The sequence below is a fragment of the Pleurodeles waltl genome, chromosome 3_1 (genome assembly GCF_031143425.1).
Source record: "Pleurodeles waltl isolate 20211129_DDA chromosome 3_1, aPleWal1.hap1.20221129, whole genome shotgun sequence".
NCBI lineage: Eukaryota > Metazoa > Chordata > Amphibia > Caudata > Salamandridae > Pleurodeles > Pleurodeles waltl.
This window is the reverse complement of record NC_090440.1, coordinates 1,690,866,098-1,690,891,834: the sequence shown is the minus strand read 5'-3', so window position 1 is coordinate 1,690,891,834 and position 25,737 is coordinate 1,690,866,098. Positions and strand designations below refer to the sequence as shown.

The following is a 25,737-nucleotide window of genomic DNA, read 5'->3' as shown; positions in this document are numbered from 1 at the left end:
CACAGAATGAAGTGTGAATCTTCCATGTAGTCAGTAACGTAAGCTGAACTGTGACTGGGTTTATGATTTTTGTGATCTTGAAAGGACTGAAATAATGAGGGCACAATTAAGACCTTTTTATTTGGTTGGTAGATGAACAGAAAACAACCAAATTTGGGCTCCATTCACAAAGGTTTTATAGTATGATATTAGTACTACTTACTCACAATTCCACCACCCTTTCCACCTCTCCTATATTTTCTATGCGGAGATTTCTGCAAATGTGAGTATCCTTAGTAGTAAATGTGGGAGGGACTTGAGGGAGTGGTGGGAAGATGGTAATATTTATAACTAAATGGAAGGTGATTAAGAAGGGATAAGGAGGTGTTTAGGGAGGTGCTAATACAAACACCCACCCACAAAAGAGTAAGACCATTGTGATTCACTACAACTTCCAAAGTGATTACTGCCCTAAAGGGGACAAAACAGCACGAGATGTACTCCAGTCCAGCCGTGGAGGATATCTAGCACAATACTAGACTATGTACTGCATGCCAGTCCTCGTCCCCACCCTTTAGTCAAGCTTTGTGTTACAGCGCATTAGTGCTATACTGACTGAAAAAGTACTGCTATTTTATTACGTTGAGCTTGCAAGTGGACTAGGCCTTTGGTAAGGGACTGAAACAGGAAGGAACTCTTACGAGGTTTGGAAACCTCAAAAAGCCGACGGCCATCTTGGGCATGGCTAAGGCATTTAAGGTCACATCCAGGCTCCACTGGTTGCTGGGATTCAGAAGCTTGGAAGAGCAGCTCTTTGTGAACAGCGCTGATCTTTCTTCACTTACCTGTTGCAATCTTCACATGCAGCCTCCAGCGGATCCGGCTCTACAAAGTGCACTTCCCCAGCCTCTAAGGAAAGAAAGAGCACACAGAGAACAGTAAGATTAAAGATCTGTCGTAAATAAAAGGTAAGTTGCATGCCCCTGTAATTTAAATCCTACTACTTACCATTTTGCTGTTCCAGGAAGATCCTGACCAGCAAAACCAATTCTGAAAAGACATGATAACCACTTAAAACTTGCACTATTAATGCCATGGAACAGCAAGTTGAAGACTATACAAAAAATGTGTGACAAAGGTTTTTTTTTTTAAATGCGCGACAAAATGTATGTAACATTTTCAATCCATTTAAGTTTTGCATGATTGTAGAAGTTATTTAAATTATTCAAAAAGAAAGGAACAGAGCTTTATTTTGAGGGGCTTTATAGACTAGTTTTGTTAAAATCACCATGGAGCAAAGGGTATAAAGGATATTAAAATAAGTTATCCTTGAAAGCTGGACAAGATTTAGAGATTTTTTTGCCACAAGGATGTATTTTTTAGACCTCTGAGGTAATGCCAGAAGCAAATTGGAAGCAGTATAATAGATTAAAGTAAGGAGTACAGTAGTAATGAACTCATTCTACATCTAGCACAAGACTCCTGATTTATACAAAGACGGTTTGGAACCATCCAGAGGAAATGGGGAACATGGGAGTCTTGGGTACTCATACAGAGAACTGACACTGTATAAAAGCAGAGAATAGATGGAGATAAAGGAATAGGTTGGCTAATAATACTAATCTCTCATTCTCTCTTCACACAGGGAACATATATATATATCACAAAACTGACATCAGAAGCAAGAATGTCATAGAATGACAGAAGCAGGTGGAACCCTGTAACAAGTCCGTACATCCTCATTTTCTTTCTCAACCACACTTCTTTCTCCTGTCGGGTTGGCTTGAACTTCTGTGTAATTCTCATCAGGTATGGCAGAGGATAATTAGGGAGAGCTGGGGACAGACCAGACCCAGAAGATGTGTGGTTCCCTCAGGAAAAACACCAGGTGGGTGCATCAGACCTTGACACTGCAACACACTCGGATAGAAAATAATGAAGGCAGGGACTCAATATAACACCCTAGAAAAAATATTAAAAGAATTACATTACTTTGACTTTTATGTGTTTGTACATATTTGTGTATTAGGAAATTATGCAAAATTGATAGTTAAGGATTTAATTAGTTTAATAGATTATCAAAAGCATAACCTATGAAAAATGGACATGTATTTACATTAAACACATTTTAATTAACTTTATTAAATATGAATAAATATTAGTTAAATGTAATATTTGTAGGTAGGATGTTTTTATTTTGTTTCTAAATTAATATTTACTTACATTAATTTATTTAAAGTAGTTATTTAATCCACGTCTATTTCGAAGAGGTTATTTGCTTTAACATATTTATTTTAATAGTTCTGGGATAAAAAATACTTGAGTGTATTTTACATTTACATATTACAATAAAATAAATGCATTCTGTTCCATAAAAAAATGAAAGAACTTTAATAATTTCCCATATTTTTTGCCATTGCTACATCCCCACCAAGGTGCTGGAGATCTCCACCAAGGAGGCGGAAATCTCTGCCTATGTGTGAAAAGCTAAAGTAGTAACTTTACATTCGTAAACTTACCTCTACCCACCTCCCCCTGGTTTCAAGGGGTGTAGACACGTACATCTAAAATTTAGAGAAAATTTACACCCATATGTAGGGAATATCCAAAAGTAGTACATTTATTCCAAAGTATAAAAGTAAATTTACACATGTAGATTTACTGAGGTGTAAAATTACCTTTCTGGAAAGCTCTCATTGTTTCCATTATTGTAATTAGGAGCTTGTCTGCTCTTTTTATTTGCTACCCAGATCTGTCTTTGTTGAGCCTTCTTTAAAATCATAAGTGCAGACTTGGACGTCACTCAGATTTAAAATGTAAATAAATCATGCATTGTTGGAAGCACGATTTCAGGGTCAGGAGAGAAATGAAAGGTATGCAGATGGAAAACATAATTTCCATAACAAAAGGTCTGAATCATTTAATCTTATCCTAACCTAAAAAAATTCACCTGTTTCTACCATTTGGCCATTCTCTAACACACATAGTTAATGTTATTCATATTGTAACCCTGACTCTTATACGTACTCTTTCCATTTCAACCTAACCTTAGGCTTTGACTTACACTGACCTTAACTGCATTACTTCAGATTTTTTTTCCCAATGTTTTACTTATCTGGTTTATTTACCTGAGTTTTTGGCACCCCAGGGTATCTGGGTCGTTATGTAATCATTTGGTGAGTTTTCCTTAAATGCAAATAGTTCTGCATCCATAACTGAAACTAGAGCCTATGCTTTAAGTAATGTAACATTGTATATTATGACCCCTTTCGTAATGCGTAGGCTGAGCTAAGGTGAGATATGAGCACACTAGACCATCAGAGATTGGACCTTGTTGTCTAAAACAGGCCAGGCAATGTGAGTCCTATATAATCTGGCTATTGTGGGTAATGTCATTCAAAGAGTGCACACCATTGATTGCATAGAAGTACTGAAGTATGTCAACACCCCTTCCAGGTGAAAGATGTTATAGACCCTGTGAGGAGTAGACCATTTGACAATGAAAAGAGTATGAAGACAAAATCTTGCCCTTTTCTGTGAGTGAAAGCCTTACTAGCTCTTGTTGCATCCCTGTGATTCATAATGCAACACGACTTAGCTCTGGTTGTGTAATGATTAATTAGGTGAACTCTGAGGTGAGATATGTAAGGTATCTAAAGTAGAGGAGTGGGCTTGGTGGAATAGTAGGTGTTCTTGGATCTTTCCTGTCATCTTAACTTGCATCCTTCTGTCTTTTCTCCCATTGTTCCATCATTCCTTTCATACTTCCTTCCATTGCTCCATCCCCCTTCCATCTTTTTTCCTCCCTTCCTGTCTGATGTCAGTCAGGATACTGGGTGTAGGCTGGGAATATTGAATCTCAAATATCAATAGGACAGAATATTGTTACCACAATATTAAGGGGACAAAATATCGAACTGTAGGTTTCTATAGATGTTCAATATATCTCCAAGAGATGGGGAATTAAAAATAGTAACTCCTTACCTCCCTCTATGCCCTTACCTTTCAGTATGTTGTCACGTCAATATCTGTGATTCGATGTTCCTTACTACAAATGGGATATTTTGCCATATCGCTGGGGCATTTCTCGATAAGAAGCATATTAAGGTTCATTTTTAATTAAATTACAACAAGGGGAGCCGAAGTAGGTTGAGTTACTGGGGGAATTCTTTCTCTATGATAGTGAGTTTGTTTGCTGGATAAGTTAGGTGTTATGTATGATGGATTTCTATGTAATGCAGGCACATTTAAAGAAGCGTGCCTTGAGGGGGCACCAGTTTAGAGATTTCGGTACTGAGGTCATGTGTTTGTATTTTTGGTGTCAGAGATCATTTTATCTGCACCATAAAATGTGGTAAGGAAATCATGGGAGACGTATGTGTGCAATACATGCATTGCGTGTGAAAATGGGAGCAGGAAAGTGTCTTGTCATGTATCCTGGCCTGGGTGTGGCAGGCTGGCCGGCCTTTGTGTCATTCAGGCATTTCCCCCCTGGACTGTAGATTAGAGGTATGCTTTTAGAGCAGAATGGCATGTCATAACTCCACTTTGCCCCATGCCCGAATTCTAGTACTCACCTCCTGTAATATGGGGCTGGTTAAAGCATTTTTGCCAGAGCTGTTTTTGGCTTCCAGTCCAGCCTTAGGTGTGCCTTAAAGTCTAGATTTTGCCTAAAAGGCAGTATCCAATCAGTGAAATGTTAAATATCTGAATTCACTGCACTACTCCGATTTTACGTTCACCTTGTTAGCTGTAGGACTCCTAAATGCTAATGGCCTTAGAATAAAGCTGTAGAGATGGGTAAGCCACTGAAGACTCGAGCCAGAGGGCTAGCGCTCACTCAGTTTGACTTTTCAGCTAAAAACAAGTTGAAGTTTCATATGCTTTCTGCTGAGTGAAGACGTAATATAATTTAATTGCAATTATACAGCGCTTACCACACCTGACAAGGAGTTGAAGCAATTTATGCCAGGCAGGACACTAATCCAAAACCCAAGATCAATGGTTAAACCAATGGGTATTGGCAGTTGTAGGCATCAGGATTAGTTTTGTGCTCTCAAGGAGACCATTCCATACATTTGCTCCGGGTCTTGAAGTTGATGAAATTAGCTGGAGGACAGGACAGTTGTACAGCTCGGGGGTAATGGATGCATATATAGGGACATATGAAGAGCTTTAGGTTGTACTGAAAGAAGTAAACTCGAGATCAAAGCAATATGAGGAAATATGCAGGGTAAATGGTAAAAACTTTTAATGTGAACAAATAATGCAAACATCAAAATTAATATTTTGCACATACTGGAAGGAATGTCTTCTAATGCTTACCATTGACGTTTGCCTCACAGTAATAACTACCAAAGCAAAGTGGGATCTGTTTAGATGACCCTGGCTTATCATGTAGAGGATGGCGGTGAGAATAGCTTCCCAGAGAGTGGAAGTGTACAGCCTGCATTCTAGTAGCTGGAGGAAGGAGACCCAAATGCCTAAGTGCAATAGAGAGATTGGACTACGTTTAGAAATTCCAAAAGGCTTTCAGTTTAACAAAGAGATGCTGGGTAGGAATATAAAACTTTAATCCACAAACTTGTAGTGTGCAAGTTCCCACTCCACGAACCTCACTTCTCAAGCCTTCCCTTTGCAGTTTCATTTGAAATAATGATAGCTGCCTTTACAACACAAGTCTGTACTCCTGGCATACATTTTTAACTATGCCAGCACCCTGGGATGGGTGCTGGCAGGGGAGCAGGTGGGCCTTTGGGGCTTTGGAGCTCCTCCTGCAACCCCACCATTGGATATGATGTGGCTCAAGTGTTGAGTTCCTGTGCTGCCCGTAGAATGAGGCCGCTTGCAGGGAGCCCGCAGTGCCATGGAGGACCCAATGTGCCCCCAACATAATGATGTATATTAAAAAAAGATGATTTATATTAAAAAAAGGTACTGTTATCGGCTCCTGCACAGCCCCAGGGAATGGAGCCATTTGCAGGGAGCCAACAGGGCCACGGGGCCCTAGGACTCCCCCACTCAGTCCCCAACAAAAATTAATGATTTGGGTGTCCCAGATGGGACCAGGACACCAACAAAGGAATAAAAAAAAACATAACAGGAAGAATAATAAATGAGCAGCGAGAGACGCTCATTTATTATTCACTGCTCTTAGCAAGAAGCTCCCCATAATGCCTTCATGGGCTAATTTACATATATTTTGCTGTTGGTGGTGAACCGAAACTGAGCAGGGGCACCCTGAGCATGTTGGTGTTGTGGGAGGCTGGTGCGAGTGCAGCATCCCCCCACAATTAACCCTATGTTTTCTTGGGGCGAGGGGGGGGGGGGTCTACAGAATATGGCCCCAGAAAATGCAATTGCTGTTTTAAAGCTTTCCTAAAGCTGGAGCTTTTCCCCCTTGTGGTTGGTTTCATTGATGTATTATGTGGCCTGAGTGTAAAAACAAGACTAACACATATTTATTAGTTTTTACTATAAATTATTTATTTAAATGTTTATTTACAAACATAGGCTTGCCTGTTACTTATTGAAAGTAATTTACATTAAAAAAAAAACCCTAGCAATTCACTGAAAAAGCAAAAGCTTAAAGTGGTAGTTATAATTAGGTATTCACAAACCTTAGAAAATCACTTAAAAAACAAAGGTTAAAGGGACGTTATAGTCAGGAGAACATTTCAAACAAGGCAGAAAGGCCTATAGGCCCCAGGGAGTATTTTATTTAGCCAGAGTATGGTTTAAGGCTGCCTAGAATGGGCTTGGCAATGCCCTCACAGCCACCCCCCCCAAAAATATGGGCAGTCTTTGTGCCCCCCTGAGGGGCAGATCTGGCCCAGGGGGTTGGGGGATTGAGTAGAAAGCTCACTAGGCACCAGGGACAATTTTGTCTTTGTGTAGGGGCTGCCCAGAATAGGCATGTTGATGCTCCCACAGCCCCCCCCCCCCCAAAAAAAAATGGGCACAGTCTTTCTGACCCCCCGATGGCAGATGGTGGTTATTACACCCGAACTGCCTCCCCCGGGGGGGGGGGGGCGGCAGAAAGCTAACTATGTACCAAGAATATGTTTATGGGCATGTCAGGTAGTGTCCCTATAGGCAAAGGCCGCTCCCCTTTTTTGGGGCGCCCATTTTGGCCATTTCAAGCAATTTTTTTAGGCTCATCTCAGAAAACCACTAGATACCAGGGAAAGTTTAATGTGTTTGTGAACTGGAGTTCGACTGATGGTCTGCGTGTAGTGGCATTTGGCTAGCTGTGTGTGTACTGAAGCTTGGCTGGCAGTGTGTGTGGACTGGCGCTTGGATGGTGGTGTGCGTGGACTGGCGCTTGGCTGGTGGTGTGTGTGGACTGGCGCTTGGCTGGTGGTGTGTGTGTGGACTAGTGCTTGATTGACGGTGTCCTTTCGTGGATCCCCCAGTGCTTTCTATCCCAGAATCCCCTGCAAAACTCAAATTTAGCTAAAAAGTTACTTTTTCTTTACATTTCTGTGTGGGAAAGTTGTAGGATCACCGCAACAGCACAAATTTCCTACCACCCAGTGTTCCCCTCGGTCTCCTGATAAAAACGATACCCACTTGTGTGGGTGCCCAAAGCAGAGTCAGCCTAAATTCATATAAAATGAAAAACTGAGAGGAAAGCAAAGTGGGTCCAAAATATCAATTTACACATTTTTGGCACTTCCCTGTTGCAGGTGCTTGGCCCACCCACACAAGTGAGTTATCTTTTTTATCAGGAGACCGAGGGAACACTGGGTGGTAGGAACTTTGGGCTGGCGCAGTGGTTTCGCAACTTTTCTGCACAGAAATGTGATGAAAGCTTGACTTTTTTAACAAAATTTGAGGTTTAGATTTGATTCTGGGTAAGTAAATGATAGGAGATCAAAGCAAGCCACATCTCCCTGGACTCCCTCATGTGTCTAGTTTTCAGAAATGTCTGGGTTTGGTAAGTTTTCCTAGATGGCCGCCGAGCCCAAGACCAAAAACACTATCCATCACAAAACAACCTGTTTTTGCAAGGGGGTACCTGCATTTTTGGGCCTGAGGTCAGTGGCCATCTAGGGAAACCTACCAAACCCAGACATTTCTGAAAACCAGATACCTGGTGGAGTCCAGGGACGCTGACGCAGACCAACAGCTGGATAGGTAAGTAGATAGCCCACTGGATGTTGCCGGACCTTTGGTTGGTGTCCCCAAAGGGGGCTGCAAGGGTACCTTTAGGCGTTGGGAAATCTTTGCTGGTCGTGGTCAAAGGGGTCCTCTGCATTTAGGCTGAAGACATCATCGTGTTGCCTAGGAGGGGTTCAACCCAAGGTGGACTCAACGTCGGAATCGCCGGGGGACCATCTCTAGACCAGTGGCCCACCTGAACTCAGGCCATGGGTGTCGGGTGCTGAGTGGGCAGGACTTGCGGACCCAGGAGGGTCTGAAGTCCTTTTTGGAGGTTTCTTTGTGGGCAGGGCTGCTGTCCTCTGGAGATCTTGGTCCTTGGGTAGGCCGGCAGTCCTCTGGGGGTTTGTAGAGGTCACGGGTCCTGCAGGATGTGTCGCTTTTCTGTAGCAGGAGTCTTGAAGCTGCAGATAGGCTGGTAGGGCTGGTGCCAAGTCATTTGTCGTCTGGAATCTTTTCTGCTGGAGTGGCACTTCAGTCCTTCTTCTTTCAGGTCACCAGGAATCTGAAGAGCAAGGTTCGGGGGTGCCTCTAAATACTAGATTTAGGAGCGTGACAGAGGTCAGTAACCAATGGCTACTGACCCTGAGGGTAACTATACCCTTCCTGTGCTTTCTCCCTTTGGGAAGGAGAACACATTCCTAACCCTTTTGGCTATCACCCTCCAAAACAAGATGGAGGATTCTGCCAGGAGGGGTTCACCTAAGCTCTGGGCACCCTAGGGGTGTTCACAGCTGGGGTGGACACTCTTCCTGGTTTTAACTGATTTTCCCGCCAGACCTGCTGCCAAAAGTGGGTTCTGGTCCAGGGGGTGGGCATCTCCCCTAGCTGGAGTGCTCTGAGGCAGCAAAACAACAGGCAGGAGCCTTTGAGGTTCCCCGCCAAGTGTTGCTGTTCCTGCAGGGGGGAGGTGTGAGCACCTCTACCCAGATCTGGCTTTGTCCCTTACTCCTGAGAGCAGAAAGGCTCTCACCCCATGGGGTAAGAAACTCATCTGGTAGTGGCAGGTTGGCATAGACCGGTCAGCCACACACTATAGAGATGGGTGAATTTCAGGGGGCATCTCTAAAATGCCCTCTGTGTGCATTTTTACAATGAATCCAACACTGGGATCAGTGTGGGTTTATTGAGCTGAGAAATTTTATATCAAAATTACCAGCATTCAGTGAAGCCATCATGGAGCTGTGGAATTCGTAATGACAAACACTCAGCCCATGTACTCAATATGGCTACACTGAACTAACAGGGACTAAGAATGGACTTAGACACTGTAGGGGCATATTGCTCATGCAGCTATGCCCTCATTTGTGTTCTAGTGCACCATGCCTTAGGGCTGTAAGGCCTACTAGAGGGGTGACTTACCTATGCCTCAGGCAGTGGTTTGTGGGCATGGTACCCAAAGAGGGCTGCCATACTGACTTTACCTTTTTCTCCCCACCAGCACACACAATCTGCAATGGCAGTGTGCATGTGATTGGTGAGAGGTCCCTTAGGGTGGCATAGTATATGCTGTAACCCTTACCGACCCTCTCTAGCCACAGGGCCCTTGGTACCACTGGTACCTTTACAAGGGACTTATCTTTGTGTCAGAGGTGTGCCAATTGTGGAAACATTGGTACAGTTTTAGGGAAACAACGCAGGAGCTGGGGCCTGGTTAGCAGGATCCCAGCACACACTCAGTCAAGTTAGCATCAAATATCAGGCAAAACGGTGGTGGGGGGTACTGCAACAAGGCGCAGTTTCCTACATACACCATGCCCTTTCGCCATCCCTGAACCCTTAAAATTACACTTGTTAATTCTCCTCAATAAATAACCTAAAACACTGGTATGTAAATCACTGTAAAGGCCGCTCGCTGTAATTACATAATTGTAACGATTTGTGTTCTAATGTCCATCATAGTAAAAATAGAGTTGGAAATGTTCCAAAACATCATACAGCTGTTGTATGCTGAAAATTGCTGCAGGAGAGCAAAGGGTGACCACCCGTCCTTAATTTTCACATACTGTCCGTGATTTGGCCCTACCATCCGTTGTCCGTGATGGATGGGTTAAAGGCCAGTGTTTGTCTATAATTTTAGCCCTCAGTGAAGGGTGAAAAGTTAATTCGAGAATTCAGTTTTCTCAACTGAAGTGTAAGAGAAGGAGTCTCCTGTTCTCTGATTCCGAGGGAGGGGCAGACTGATACAAATAGGCCTTCTTGCCAGGGTGCGCCTTCCAGAAAGAAATGCAAATGTGGGCAATCTGCAAATGTAAAGACTCCTCAGAAGCAGATCTAGGCACTAATCAGTGCTGTCACTTGAAGCTTAATGATGGCAATGATATTTTCTTTTTGGGAGGTATTGGAAGGGTGTTCCAAGCTGAGCTGTGGAATGCCTGGTCTTAATGGACACTTTATCTTTAAACTGAATTTGTGTGTGCATTTTGTGGCAGCCTATATCAGGCTGTGTATAATGCATGTTCAAAATAATGACCAAGGCCACTGGAATCATGCAGCAGTAGAAGACCAAATTATGTGGCAGGGTTGACTTATTAAGTTATTCAGCAAGAAAAGGTAAATTATGCGGCATAATACAGCACACTCTCTGATAGTATCACTTATCTATTTTGTTATTTTTACCCTTGTTAGCATTTTTCTGGGCATAGGTTGCAACTCAGCTTAACACCCCAACATAGCAATAGAAAGGTGAGAAGTCAACCTTTGCAGAGGACCTTTGACTGTATGGCAACACTTTTGAACAATTTGAGCTAGAAACAATTTTTTTGTGTGTCATAATCTGAAGATTATGCAGCAGGTGGTGATTTAAGTGGCAAATACATCTGATCCATAGTAATACAAAAAACGCAGCAGTCATACAATGGCATAATTCCGGTGGAACTGATAATGACATACGTATTTGCAGTGACTTCAGGGACCAGGTAGCACTACAGATTGTAGTCTGTCATAAGGGTTTGGAAATCTAGGAGCTCGCCATCATAAAACAAATCCCCCAATTTTGAGAGGCCTGCAGCATGCCACTGATGGAGTTCCCCCGAGTGTAGCTGTCCTGTGAGAATGTGATAGCCTAGCAAAGATAGTGCAGGAGTGTAGTTTTTTTTTTGTGTTAGTGAGTTTATGGGTCTAGTAAGGCAAGAGTAAGCTGTGCGGAACAACTCCGGGTAGGGTTCTGTAGAATGGGCAGTAGGAAAAAAATTGTAGTGCAGTAAGCCTCCTTAAAGTCTTATGCAGGGGACGGCCTGACAGCCAGGAAGTCACCCAGAATGCACAAATATCAATTCTGCAAATCATAGAGGGAATGGTAGATATTAATCTCTAGGTGTCGAAAGGTAACTGATTCCTGGTTCAGTCTGGGGTCTAATTTGTATATCACTTACCTATACTAAAGAAACACTTCTTACATTTTAAAATCTTTATCATGTGCTTGCATCTCAAATATTTTGCAGGTTCTCAATGTACTTTGGCACTTAGGGATGGGCCAGATCACTGGTTTGGCCTTGACTCGACTGTAAAAACATTTTAAGATGGGGACAGAGTGGGCAATTGCTTAGCACAATGTTCAAAAGTGTTCCAAAGTGTCTGGCCCTGCTGACTCTTCATAGGCATCCCAAGGGGACCATTGCACCAGAAGAGTTTGCAAGGGTGGGTGCTACTTGTTCAGCCACTTGAGAGTGCCTCTTCTGTTTCTCTCCTCTCTGCTGAGACAACTCCCTGTTGCAATATTTTCCGATACTCATGGCGGACCCATATTGTCTGATTTTAGGATTTGTCCCACTTTGTTCCTCTCATCCCTAATTATCCAGTTTTTAACAACAATCCTTTAATTTAGTTGCTGTGGTTCTCCCGTCTGATCTTGATTTCATCCTCCTCTTTAATTCTCTTTGAATGGTAAGCTGGGCTCCCAGTTCTGAGATAAATGTAGAGTCCCGGATGCACTGAGGATGCACTGTGGAGATATTTCATAGCCTGCAACACTTACCAATACGTGGATGTTCTACAGGCTTTATAGATGTTTATAACGCCAGTTACCACAGAACCATCAAAATGCCTCCCATAGAGGTAAAGCCAGATAATTCATTAACGGTGAACAGGAGCCAGTTCGCTGCAGGTGTAAAGAAGCATCTTTTAAAAGAAGGTGACCGTGTTAGGGTTCAAAGTTGAAAGAGATCTTTACGAAGGGTTACCAGCAGGCCGGATATGGAGGACCACCACCGTATTTTCACGGGGCTGGTTTGAGTGGCTTCTTCCGTAGTTTGTTTAGAAGAGCCATGCTGTTCTTGAGAAGATGCTACGAAATCGCAAAGCCCCACGCCAAAGTGGAGGCTACGAACATTGCACAGGATGTGGTGGGTTCTGTGATGTCTGCGGTTGTCGAACAAATGAATAAACAACCACAAGAATGAGCGGGGCTGGTGTACAAGTCTCGCACATATGTTTAAAGGAAACAAGGGGGTTCAAAGCGCAGGGGGACCACGGCCCCCTATAAAAAAAGATGGCACTCTTCAAAAAGCACTCACTAAAGAAGATCAGTAAGTTGGAAGAGAGCTTGGAAGAAGAAGAGGAGAACGAGTGCTAACGTAAATATTGTTTACAGCGGAACAACATGCAAACATAGCTTTCGTACATTGTGCATCGACTGAATGCGCTAAATCAGAGTTAGACTTGTTTTCTCTAAAACTCACTCAGACCAGCATCGAAAACAGCTTTTTCATGGAGGTATCACCACTTTGATGCCTTTGGCGCCGATAGAGTTTTTTGTGTCCGGGTCCACGGACATGTATCTGGATCTCAACAATACGCTGCTGCACCTTATGTGTAAAATTGTAAAAGCAGACAGTTCCAACATAGCGAATAACGCTAAAGTTGTGACGATCGCCTACCCTGTCAAAGCTATGTTTAATCAGGTGGACATCACCCTCGGCGACCAGCTGACCATGCAAAGTGATAACATGTACGCGCATAGGGCCTACATCGAGAGTATTCCAAATTACAGCCATGACGCCCTTGACACCCAGCCTTCACCGGGGCTCTGCAACAAAGATACTTACGGGCATTTAAAAGACAAGGAGCTGGAAGGGCATAACCAAGGTTTTGTAAAAAGAGTACGCTTCGCCACAATCAGTAGACAGTTTGACCACCTAGGAAGTATACATTTGGACCTTTCCTACCAAAATAAACTGCTCGTCAATGGTATTGATCTTAAGATCAAACTTATCGGCAACAAGGACTCATTCTGACTCATCAGTGGGGATATGGAAATGTATAAACTGGTCATACTGTCTGCTGGCTTGTTTGTAAAGAGAGTGAAAGTGTCACCAAGTGTCAGACTGGCTCACGCCGAAGCTTTACAACTATGGAACGCCAAGTACGCCATTGTAAAAGTAGCTCTGAAGATATTCAGCATCCCAGCCAGTACCAGATTAACGCAACAGCAAAATGTATTTCTGTGGCAACTACAGAAACTTATTATAATTGGTTTTGTGGACAATACCACTTCTAGCGGCCTCTATAATGCCTACCTTTTCAGTTTTAAACACTACAACATCAGCTACGCTATGCTGGTCCACGAGGGGTCTGTGATTCCCGCAAAACCGTACACACCATGTTTTGGAACAGCTAATTTTATCAGGGAATATCTCAGTCTGGTTTTGATAACAAGGAAACACCTGCAGGACTCTGGAGTCACCGTATCAAGAGAACGATAGAGGGCAGGCTGCACACTGTTCGCTTTCAATCTGATGCCAGACATAGGTGACGGTGACCACTATAATTTGATCAAAAACAGAAATCTAAAAGCCAAAATATGTTTTAGTCAACCTTTGGCTACCAATGTGAACATGCTTGTATTCTCTGTATTCGACAGCGTCATTCAGGTCAACCATACACAACAGATTCTGTTTGACTATCTTTAAAATATTGTAAAATGGACACTGTTGAGATAAGCAACTTTTTAAGCCGTCATAAATACTCTAAGAAATACTTTTTAGGTGTTTTTCCAAGTGACAGACTACCCACAGAAATAGGTGTGGAAAGACCTTGCTCATTCGTCTTTAACACAGATCTGCATTGCAAGGGTGGAACACACTGGATGGGCTTGTTTTTGGATGAAGACAAGGTTACAGTGTATGACAGTTCAGCGACATGCCTCAAACACAGCATCCATATGAAACCTATAGTCTAGTATGTAAAAAAAAAGCTGCAGCTAGGTTTGAGTATAACAAGATGCGGGTACAGGATCCTCTAGCCATCACATGTGGGAAACATTGTATATATGCGGGTATGACGTTTAGACATTTTTTTAATCTATATTAGAGAAATCTAGTAAACAATGACAGTATTATTGCGAAATATGTAAAAGAAAACGCCTGGTCTGCGTCAAGCTCATTTAAAACAGAATATGGTGTCTGTCAAAAGTGTAAGGTCGTGTAACACCTGCTTGTGTAACAATGAATGTCTACAATCAAAGAATTTAAACATGAATTCAGACTATACCGAGAATGTATCCTTTTTCAAGGGCTGCTTGTTCCTCAGTGCTGCACCAAGTAACAGTCAGCATCCTTTGCTCATCACTACATCTACACTCACTAGTCTCTTTACTTTCAGTGGGAGCATTAGCTTACTATCGACCCTGTACAGTAGCACTGGGAAGTAGAGCCTCCAGGGCAGATAGATTTAGCATTTAATTAGACCAAAGTATTCACCTATGGGTTTTAAGTCCCTATATATGATGGTTGAGTGGCCTATGGGGTATAACTTCTGTTTGTTTACAAACGGATACAGACTTGTGAAGTCAAAATAAATTTTCGCACCGTTGCCCACAGCCCTGTACAACTGTATAGCATTTGTACGTCCCCCCAAATAAGGCATCGCGGGGCTCCATAGGTTCGGGTTACTTGTGACTCTTAATGAAAGATAAGACTTCTGTATCTGATGTTAGCATATCTATTTACTCATGCTCCCAAAAGGACCTCATAATGAAGCCGCAGTTTTCAACATATTGCGCCTTCACCAGAATACGACGGTGTAAGTGTTCAAACTTGTTACCCATCAGCCTGTTAAACTTGTGCGGTTTGTAAAAATGAGGACAGCCGAGGTCAAAACACCTGTTGTATTCAAAAGCCATTGGCATTCCATTAGTTACAGCGTACCCATCTAGGTAATAAAGCCCCAAACGGCATTCACCAAACTGTAAGGCGTGCTGAATTAAGATGTTTTCCATATCAGAGATGTACATGAGCCATTGGATAGAGGGGGTTGAATAACACTCCTGTTTACCGTTATAGAGGTCTGGAGGTACTAGAGCTATGCTTTAAGGTTTTAAAAACGTGTTTGTAAATAGACATACACATGAAAGCCAGCGTAATATTTTGGAAAGGGTCCATGTATTCTACGGATTTTGTCATCTTAGGTGTGCTGGGCTTCAGAACCTTTACTTGTATAGTCATCTTCACCACAATATCTCTGAAGAGGTTGCATGCTTATCACAAGATCATTACATCCGCCTGACAGTAAGCTTTCAACTCTGTTGGAAAAAAAACTTATTGTTACGGTTTTCACCATACCATTGTAGAAAGCTCTCTTTAGAAGGCATCATATACTCAACACCCTAGGTGTCTAGCAGAGGCATGGAGCCCTCATAATTCTAATTCACCCAGGTGTTGAAAAGGTGGGGGAAATAACCTTTATACCCTGGAAAACCAAAGGCTTTTGGCAATTTGCGCAATTTCATGGGAAGAAAGTTCACTGTGTTGAACCTTATTTGTAAGGGCACAGCTGTTAACAGCATCAGTTTGGAGCCCTGGGTGATGAATACAGCGGCATCTTTTCACGAATCATGTTTTGCAACATAAAGAACAAGCCATATGCTTTCGAGTTACGAGCCATCATAGTATACTTTTTGAATTTTGGCTGAATGAAAGTGCTGAGGAAATCGTTCACGCATGAACACCCTTCAAACTCCCAGTTGTCATCGGAAGTTAGATGATGAGCATAAATAAAGTTAGGTTGGTGTACACCTGTCTCCTGTGTACACTCTATATCAAACACTATGGAGTCTTCTGTTTTTGTCTGGGGCTGCCCTTTAACCATGTAACACTTGTGTTCTGCCCCCGCCTGAAAAGACATCTTACACTGGGGACATTTCATGCCTTTGCATATATGATCGTAGGCTATGTAACGCCTGCATCCCCTATAGTTTGTTTAAAGGTGTCAATGAACAAACCTGTTCTGTATGCCCCAACAGTTTTGCGAGCGACAAAACACATTACATGTGCGATACCGCACCTTCTGCTCAGCGACTACAACGCATCTGTCCCTCTGATCCATTTTACAGTGCATTTCACAATGGTGAGTTGACTGAGTGTTGTAGATATGGTCGCGATGGGGGCCCACATACTTGGCTCCTAGAAAACCCTTCAGGTTCAAGATACCATAAAAGTGATTTTCATGATGGAGAACATAAACAGTCTTATTTTTCATCCGCTCCCCTGCTGTGAAGTACTTCCAAGAGCTGTTGTGCTGAAGAACTTTTACCATATTGGCAAAATAGTTCTCAAAAAGCCATAGGTCCCCAAACCCTACCATTCTGTTGTGTGGTATTTCAATCGCCGTATGGGCTTCAGTCACTCTAGACATAAAATGAGCATCGGGTGGTGCGATCTCCCAGTAACCCAGCTATGCTAGCCACCAGATGGGTATTGGATGTTCGGTTGATAAAGTTGAGCAACCAACGCTCTTTCTTACCAATATTTTACTGTACAAGATGCTCTTTAAAGGTCTGGAAACTCCCCCCTCACAGCCTGAACAACAAGGGCAATGACTCTGAAGTTTCCATATGCTATTATTTCTGCCTTACTCTGTAACAGATTAGAGATGTTTTCTAAAAATTCTACAGCATCAAACACATCATGGGGCGTTTGTCTGGTGAACAAGGGACTGTCAATACCCTGCCCCTGGAAGTGTAGTTAGAAGAAATCATTAAGAACCACATTGTGTAACAGCCATTCTGTGAGGGTTTGTACGGCTTGGTGGATAGCTAAAACCCTCTGATCAGAGGAGTTTTTTGCACTCTAGGTTAAAAACCCTGAATTCTTTGTAATGCTCTGTAGCATTAAACCACTCTATAGTACGACTGTTCCTTCTAACGCTCTCTAAAAATACCAGCTCTGAATCCTTTGATTTGGGATTGGTGTTGCTTGGTGCACTCTCAAGGGAATCATTTTGGGATGGCTGGCTATGGGTCTGCGCAGACGTATTATTAAGCCTCCTTGTAGCACATATGCTGGCCTTCTTTAATTTCCTTAATAAAAGCCTGCGCTACCTAGTGCTATTAGCCCGCTTTCGTTTCTTACAGACCCACCTGTTTTTAGGCAGCCTCCCAAAGCCTATTTGAGCTGTCACTATTGTATTTGCCAGCTGTGTCCTCGCAGCTTCCCCTACTACAGACCCCGCAACGGGACCTTCTGGGTGTTCATGGTATTCCAATCTCTGAACTTTACCCTGTGAGCGCTTAAAACACCTGTTGCTCGTGATGTTCTCTCCTAAATTTATGTTTTGAGGCCTAGCAGGGGTTGTTTTATATGTCGCTGTCACAGTTTTTGAGGGTTTTAAACCACGGTTGAGGGGCTCTAGCTTTTGTTTGTTTTTGAGCACGCATAAGAACCATCAGGCTTTAGTGAGTATATCTTGGACCTTCTTTTTATATTTTGATCTCTGGACACTATTATTAATAAATGTTGACCTGGCACTTTTTAGGGAGCGCCGTAGGCCTAGCCATGCTGGTATAACAGCTGTCTGCAGCGGCTGCTCCACAAGATTGTAGCACCTCTCTTCTGCACCTTTACAACCTCTAAATTATCTCCCTCTGGCCATCCCTCAAGGACCTGTTTTCACTTCCCGCCCTCCCCAGTTTTAAGGTTTTGAAGTTCAGTTTGGATTTTAGCTTTCTAACAGCCAGTTGTATGTCTTTCATATATGTCTCGAATACATTTCTGTGGTCCAAAACATATTTTGAGGCATTAGTTGTGGTGTTGAGGAAGGGGTATATTACCACCAGGCACCTCTAGTACAGTTCCCCAGTTAGCATTAATAGCCCCATTCTGAAGGGTAGGACTTGCTTGGGTCAAAAAAAAGGAGTCCCAATGTAAACAACCAGGTGTTCTGGAGGATGGTTGCCCGCTAGACAGTGTTTCAAAACTCTGATTTTCAAACCCACTCCCTCCTATATTACTGGCGGGGTATGTTGGGGTGGGGAGTGGTGGGTTAACACTTGTTGGGGGGCTGGTGGACACGTACGTGCCCGGGGGTGTAAGCGGGGACATTGAGTATGTGGAACTTAAATGGTGGTCATAATAGCTCAGGGCCGCAGAGGTGTATGAAGTGCAGGGACTGGGAACAGGTGATTGCTGAACAGGGGATTGCTGCCCCACGGGACAGCGGTTATTTCAGAACTCTCCACCACACCTGCCAGTGCTGTGATAAGCCCTATACATCTAGAATAAGTGTCCACTAGGGGTTGATCATTTTCATCCATCGAGTCTAAAAGACTATGAGGGATAGTTATACAAGGAGTTGGTGCTAGGCCTCTGGGCTTTACATCTACATTAGACACCTCAGACGATAAACATTTAGGCCACTGTGGATTTTGGGGGCCTGTCTGAGGCGTAACGGTATTTTTTAAGGAAAGATCTAGAGGAACTGATTGTAGCTCCATGACTAATTGCTTCTTCTTACGATTCTTTAAGGAAAGGTGATTCAGTTTCAGTTTGGTTATGCACAATTTGAGATTCCCTTCATTGGTTTTAGAAGGCAACTACTGTTGTGTGACGGTGTTTGTGAGTGCGCACACCTTTGGGTCTCCAACCCTGTGTACAGTTGGTGTTATTGAAAAAGTGTTCAATGTACTGGTTGTAGGCCTTAACTGAAAAGCAGTGTATAGGTTAAAGTCTGTTCCTGGTCTACGACTGTTATTTGTAGAGCCAGCGCATGGTTTGTCCTGAGGCACAGCTTTGATCTCGACGTATGATGACGACTTTGTGTTTTGAAGGGTCCCGGTGATGTCCTTGAGATGCATTGACGAATACTTAGCCTTACACAGGGCTCCTGCAGAAATCTTTTGTGATTGCTCTACAATGTAAACATAAAATACATATGAAATATTACTATAACTACTACTAAGCTGCTTGAGAGAGAAAGGCTTTAGGATTCTTTTGACTTTGCATTTTGTAAAAACACACCTGGTATATTCTTTTGCAGCATCCGTTTCCTTATAGTAGGAGCATCTATAGAAGTTGTAGACTTCCTTTTTTAGACCACCTTTTTAGCTCCCTGTTCTACCTTTTGTGGCGGCATGCTGTCCTTGTATGCCCAAGGGACTCTGAGGAAAAAAAAGGAATAAAGGTTGCACTTACAATATAATACACTGACTAGGCAGCTCTCCGAGGACCCCATCTACAGGGCCTTAATGGGGCTTTTGGACTGTCAGGGATGATGCTTTCATAGCGTTTACAGAAGGGACCATTTTATTTACCCGCATGAGCTGTATCCTGCTGCACTATGGACGTTGTGTCTTGAGCTTTTAGGATTTGTTGTAGAGCTTTGAGCACCAACTGTACTTTGGGGTCATAACCTATAAAAAGCACACATACACAGGATAACATTATAAGAAAATAAACAATATATCAAATAAGACAATGTTGTTGAGGCTGGAGGTTGACATGGTTCTGTGAACTATAAAGCTCTAGATAGCTGTACTTTGCTGAAAGGCAGCTATTTCCTCTAGGGTCCGCGTTAGCTCTTGGGGATCCTGAGTAAAAAAGAGATAGAATTGACTTTAGAACATAACCCATTTTGCGCCACATTTTATAATCACCCGCCAACCCCTCATTTTAAATGATGTACTTGTCATGCATAATATACTGCTAAAACCATAACACAACAAACTGTAAGAAGCAACCATTCCAGAAGACATTGCTGCTAAGTAATGCACATAAAATATAAACCCAAAGGGCTCTAATTACAAGGGCGTATTTACACTATTTGTTCAGAACTACAGTCAAGTATTTTTCATAAAAGTTCCACATATAAAAACATAACCATCATAAAGTCTCTTTTAATGACTGTTTTTAATTAAGATTATCTCTAGACCCCTGCGCCATACTTAGTTTTCTGTTTAAGAGATTTACTGTACGCAGAACACACATATTAAAAAAGACTACAGAACATACAAAGGCAGTAAAAGCGGTTACTCAAATAATTAAGTGGTTAATCATGACGCCCCTAATGAATGTATTCTTTTTGTTAAATAGCGGGGTACAGATGATTTCAAATGTATATGTAAGGCACTTGGCGGATTTTACCAGCAATTTTTAAATACACAAATAAATAAAAAACACTTGAGCAACCTCTCAAGATACTAGTTGTTAAGTGCCCCTATCATGTAAAAGAACAAGTCCTGAAATTGTATAAAAACCATTTGTTCACATTTCTCAAACATCATGTAGCGTTTATCAAAAGTTCACAAGGTGGCATTAATGTACAACATAAGATTCTCAGTTTATTACTATTTTTATGTGTCCCTACGTCGTCATAGCATATGTTACTTGCTATAATGTGTCACTTATAGTCTTTCACCTGTCACAAATAATTACAGTAATTAAAAGAAAATATATAGCACATAGTGATCTGAAAACCTTGCAGCTGTGTTTTTACGGAGGGCTCTAACCCTGTGATCCAGTCCTGATTTTTCCCCTCTCTCTCCATATGCTCCCCCAGTGTCGGGCAGATCTATAATTAATTCTTGCCTTGAGGGCGGGGCTGGACTGGGAGCCAAGCCTTGTGCCTGCTTCACGCATTGTCCACATGCGATGGGCCGAGGCGCCAACCCCCCATTTTCTGCAATACCAAGGGGCCGGTTGAGGTGCGGGCAGGAGCTAAAGCCGGGCGCTCCATGCCCCCCCGGTCCCCCTGCTAGGTAAGGAGCAGGCAGGGGACCGAGCCAGGCCCTCCGTAGGCCACTACCCTCATTACCAACTGTGCCAGGCTGTGGCACAGCTCTCTAGAATATAGGGCAGGTCTCCCTACCAAGGCACACATCAGGTTTTGTGATTCATTAATTTTACCCACAAAACATCAGATTCACAGGAGTCAACTACTCGTGTACAGAGTGAAAAGACCATATGAGAAACTATGTTCATTTAGTGAAACAATATTACCTGAACATGATATTGGGGCAGGAATGTCCCCTGCAAGGTGTAAAGTCACATTGCCCCATCCTGAGTGCCAGACTGTGAGTACCTGGCATCTCAGCTTTTGATTTTGGCACTAGCCTCAAGGTAATTTACTGTATGCGCAGAGGGCCATGCTGTCCTTTAAAATGACTTAGGTCCTGATCGAATCCTATGACCTGGAAAGGCCCACCAAACATGGCATCATTTTGCTGATAGTAGTCTACCGGCCCTATCACAGGTTTAACATGTAGATCAGAGGGGCAGCATACCATGTGTTGTGAATCCATAGTCATGACCAGACCTTTTTATCTGTGTCACTGGAATTACAGACTATTGGCCACAATTGTGTAAAGTTCTGCCTCTATGCTTTAACCCTAATCCTTGGGCTAACATCCCAAATATATGTTATGCATGTTTATGTATGTGCTTGTGTAGTATGTGCAATATGTGCAGCGTAAAGTTCCTAGCCTGCTCCTGTGCACACAATGGAAGTGAAATAGGTTTCCAAGACAATGAAGATGTTTTGTTGACATTGCTGAAATTGGCGGCAGGAGATGTTGACAATGAAGTGGGGAAGGACAAGACAAAACTGTTTTAGAAATTCACTTAGCCACTTTTGCTGAGAGAAGTCGTTGATTACTCTCTCTGTAGCACTACTATTTCAAAGATGGTAGGGGTGAAGGGTGGGATTGAAGTCTCAGATGAAAAGGAACTTTTAGGTTGGGCCAGCCTTTTATATTGTCTTGGCCAGTGTTCAGTGTGGCTGTTGATATGCCAGATATAGAATGTTCATGCCTTTTTGTGCCTCTGTTGTAGGTACTCCAGGGTGGAGACTATCCTGCTATGAGAAGCATCACTCTAGACACAGCCTGTACCTGGAGAACAGCCTAAAAAGCACATGTGAAAGAACTACTCCAAATCCCATTCAGAGATAGCACACTGAAAATTCAAATCCCCAGTCTGCTTTGACTGTATTAAAGTGAGCGCCAGTGACCTCCTTATCGCTCAAGTTCCAAGTTGTTTTTTTACCAAAGAAAAGAGTGCTCTACAGTTCACTCTGAGGACTGCTGTGCTCCCAAAGCTGGTGTCTGACAGTCAACTTCCCAGATAAGTAGGATATCACCTGAAGTCTTGGCTTACTGGATGAGCTGCATCTTACCTCAGGCATCTGGAAGCCAACCTGCATGCCTGCTGAGATAGTGAAAGTTTCTGCTGACCCTGCAGGAGATGTGACTGTCCAGGCAGTGCCAGAAACAGCAAGGCTGTGGTGTTGAGGTTCAACTAGGAGAAGGCAGACTGCAAGGAGTAGCTGCATTATGTTTCATATCATTGGAATGGTAATAATAAATCCTTTTCATTGCTAAAGTCAAACTTAACATTATTATTTTAGAAATGCCACTTTTAGAAAATGGATGTTTCTCTGCTTACTGCTCTGTGTGCCTTACAGACTGTCTCCCATACACATCTGGGCTAGGTGACATTTAAACTTTGTGCATTCCCTCCAGACACCCACAAACACAGGAAGTCTAGGTGTGGCTGAGTACCCATTTACACCAGTCTGCATTCTGATGGCCCTTCCTGGGCAGGGAGGGAGGAAGAGGTTCACACTTACACTACAAAGGGTAGTGGCCTTACCCCACACAATGACTGATTACACCCCATTGATGGCATGGCAGACAGGCCTGAGTTGAAAGTAATACTGGTGCACTTTAAAACCATTCCTTGAAGTCTCCTTTACTTCAAAGGCATATTTGGGTATAAGTACTAGGTCTCAGACCCCACCAAATCAGACACTTTTGGGCCTACAGCTGAACTCTGTCAAAAGAACAGCTGGGCGGCAACCAAGACTGTTACTCTGCTGGACTACTGACCTAGAAGGACTGCTTTTCTGCTGCACTGCTTCACTGCCTGCCTGCTCTCTGACCCTGCTGAGGGAGAGTTGGACTTTGCCTTGCACCAGAAGTGATCTCTAAGAGCCTGGCCTGTTGGCTTGCTTCTTGTTGCTTGAGACTCAGGAACATCAAAGTATCTACCCTTGCTCCTGTGCCTGGTTCCCCTTGAAGTGGACCAAGAGACTTGCAACACGGAAATCAATGCATCTCCTGTCTGCATGTAGCAGAACTGTTGCATCAACCTGCTTGCGGGAGTAAACTCTGCGCACTGCTCTCTGAACCACCACATTGCCTTGAGAACCTGACGCATCGGAATGATGGTTCACAGCTGCAGCAGGCTACAGAGATCCCCTAGACGCATCTTTTGACTTTCATGAGAAAACCCGGCGAATCGCACTTTTGAACCAATCCATCTTGGCTCCAGCGCTTGTCTTTGGAACCGATGCATCACCATGGCTGCATGGGGCAGATCAACACATTGCTATCCCTGTGAGGGCCTTATCGACACATCTCACCACGCAACTCAACTTCTACACATTGGATTTTTGTACTTCGGTTCTTAATTTATTGATAAAACCATAATCTAGTTTTCTAACCTTTTTGTGGTGTTTGTACTGTGTTGTTGCATGAGTTGTTGCACAAATACTTTACATATTGCCTTCTAAGTTAAGCCTACCTGCTCTGTGCCAAGCTACCCGAAAATGAGCACAGGGTAATTTAGGTTGTGTTGTGACTTATCCTAAATAGGACAGATCTCCCTACTTGGACAGGGTACATACTTCTGCAAATCAGAGACCCAATTTCTAACATCCTTGGTGCGATAAGAATGATAAAAACAATTGTGGTTGACCTCGCTACACAATGAAAAACTGTGCCCATGGTGGTAGTTGCTATTGAAACCAAGACCTGTGCCTGTCAGCACTGCGAAATTTACAAAGTACAACAGATGGCTACCAGCAGACCATGTCTGTAATTGCTTTTTAAATAAAGCATTTTATTAAATGCAGCCCCTTTTCTTTAAAGGAAAACAGGATGCGGTTCAAAAACAAAAATGAAAAGTTTTCTTTTAATTTTTTAAGAGTAGGCAGTGATCCGTGGGACCACTGCCTGCTCTTAAAAAATATTTGCACCCCCAATCACAAAGGGGAAGGGGTACCTGGGGAAGGGGTCCCTGAGGGACCCCTTCCCCTTTGCATATTGGTTACCACCTCATTTGATGAATCAGTGAAATGTGAAAGTTTTGCGACCGCATTTCAGTTGCAAAACATTCACACATACCACTGCGAGTCGCCGTTAGGAAGGTGCGCCCTTGACACTCCCCTTCCTCATACCAAATCACTAACCCATTATGCGATTCAGTAATAGGTTACCGAATCGCAAAATAGGGATTGGTACATGGCAAAATGCTTTTCAGCTGTTGCAAGCGGCCCGATTCTGCGAATCAGATCATGTGTGGCTGCTAAAAACATCTGTACCTCTGGCCCCTAAATCCTAAAGAATTTGACCTGAAAGAAAAAAGGACTACAGTTTTTGACTTGATCACGCTTCAAACAACATGGCCACTTTGTGTACCCTCTCATTTCATGTAGAAAAGGTATAGAAAAATACATACGATTTTAATACATTTTCATCTGAGTTATATTTTTTTATCCAAAGCACCAACATCATCGAATGCAATCAATCTTGCAGCAGTACAATATCATCACTGTCATGTACACCTTGGAGCAGTACCTTCCCTTCGTATGTGACAATCTTCCTCCATTTGACAGCCTTCAGCATCCCAACTAAGGCCTCAAAATGATTGTCACATCAGTCATCAGCAAAGAGAACCCCAAGTTCCACGCTGCACTTTCCATCAGCACCTTTTGTGCCCAGGGGGCGAAACCCCTCTTATAACAGCCCAAATTCATGATCCACTTTCATTATTATACCTGCATCACGACCCTCCTGTCTGTCTTTTCTGTCAACAGGAGCAGCTGGAAGGAATGGAGTCAGGGAGACTGTCGGCAAAGCAAAGCAGCAGGCTGTTCACAAGCATTAATGAAATGAGGCATCTACTCCGGACTTGATTCATGTTGCACACAACTCTCTTACCTAACGGAGACTGGCTAAGATTCACAAGAAGTTGGCATCCTGAGAAATAGGAAAGGTAGAGTGTTATCCCAAGGTACAGTAACCCAAGTGTCAGGGTATTTTGTCGTACCTGCTACTAGGGTGATTACGCAGTGATGTCTGAGCCTGTTTATGCTTTTTCCTTCCCATTTGCATTTGTGATATGCAGAAAACGCACTCACCCCTTTTGGCACTCCAACAGATGTACTGGTTGCTACAGTCATAGCCTCTAGTCTGATGTCTCTAAAGCCTCCTGCCAATCCACTCTGCTGTGCCAACCCACAGCCTCAGTTCACTCCCCCCAACTGCCCTGCTCCTCCACAATCAACTCCCCTCTCCTGCACCAGCCCCAACAGCCTCAGCTAGCT

General features: G+C 43.1%; 1 pseudogene; it reads right to left on the bottom strand.

Moving 5' to 3' along the window:
- Positions 1-24,934: 24,934 nt before the first annotated feature.
- Positions 24,935-25,180, bottom strand: LOC138283406 (costars family protein ABRACL-like; annotated as a pseudogene).
- Positions 25,181-25,737: the final 557 nt, after the last annotated feature.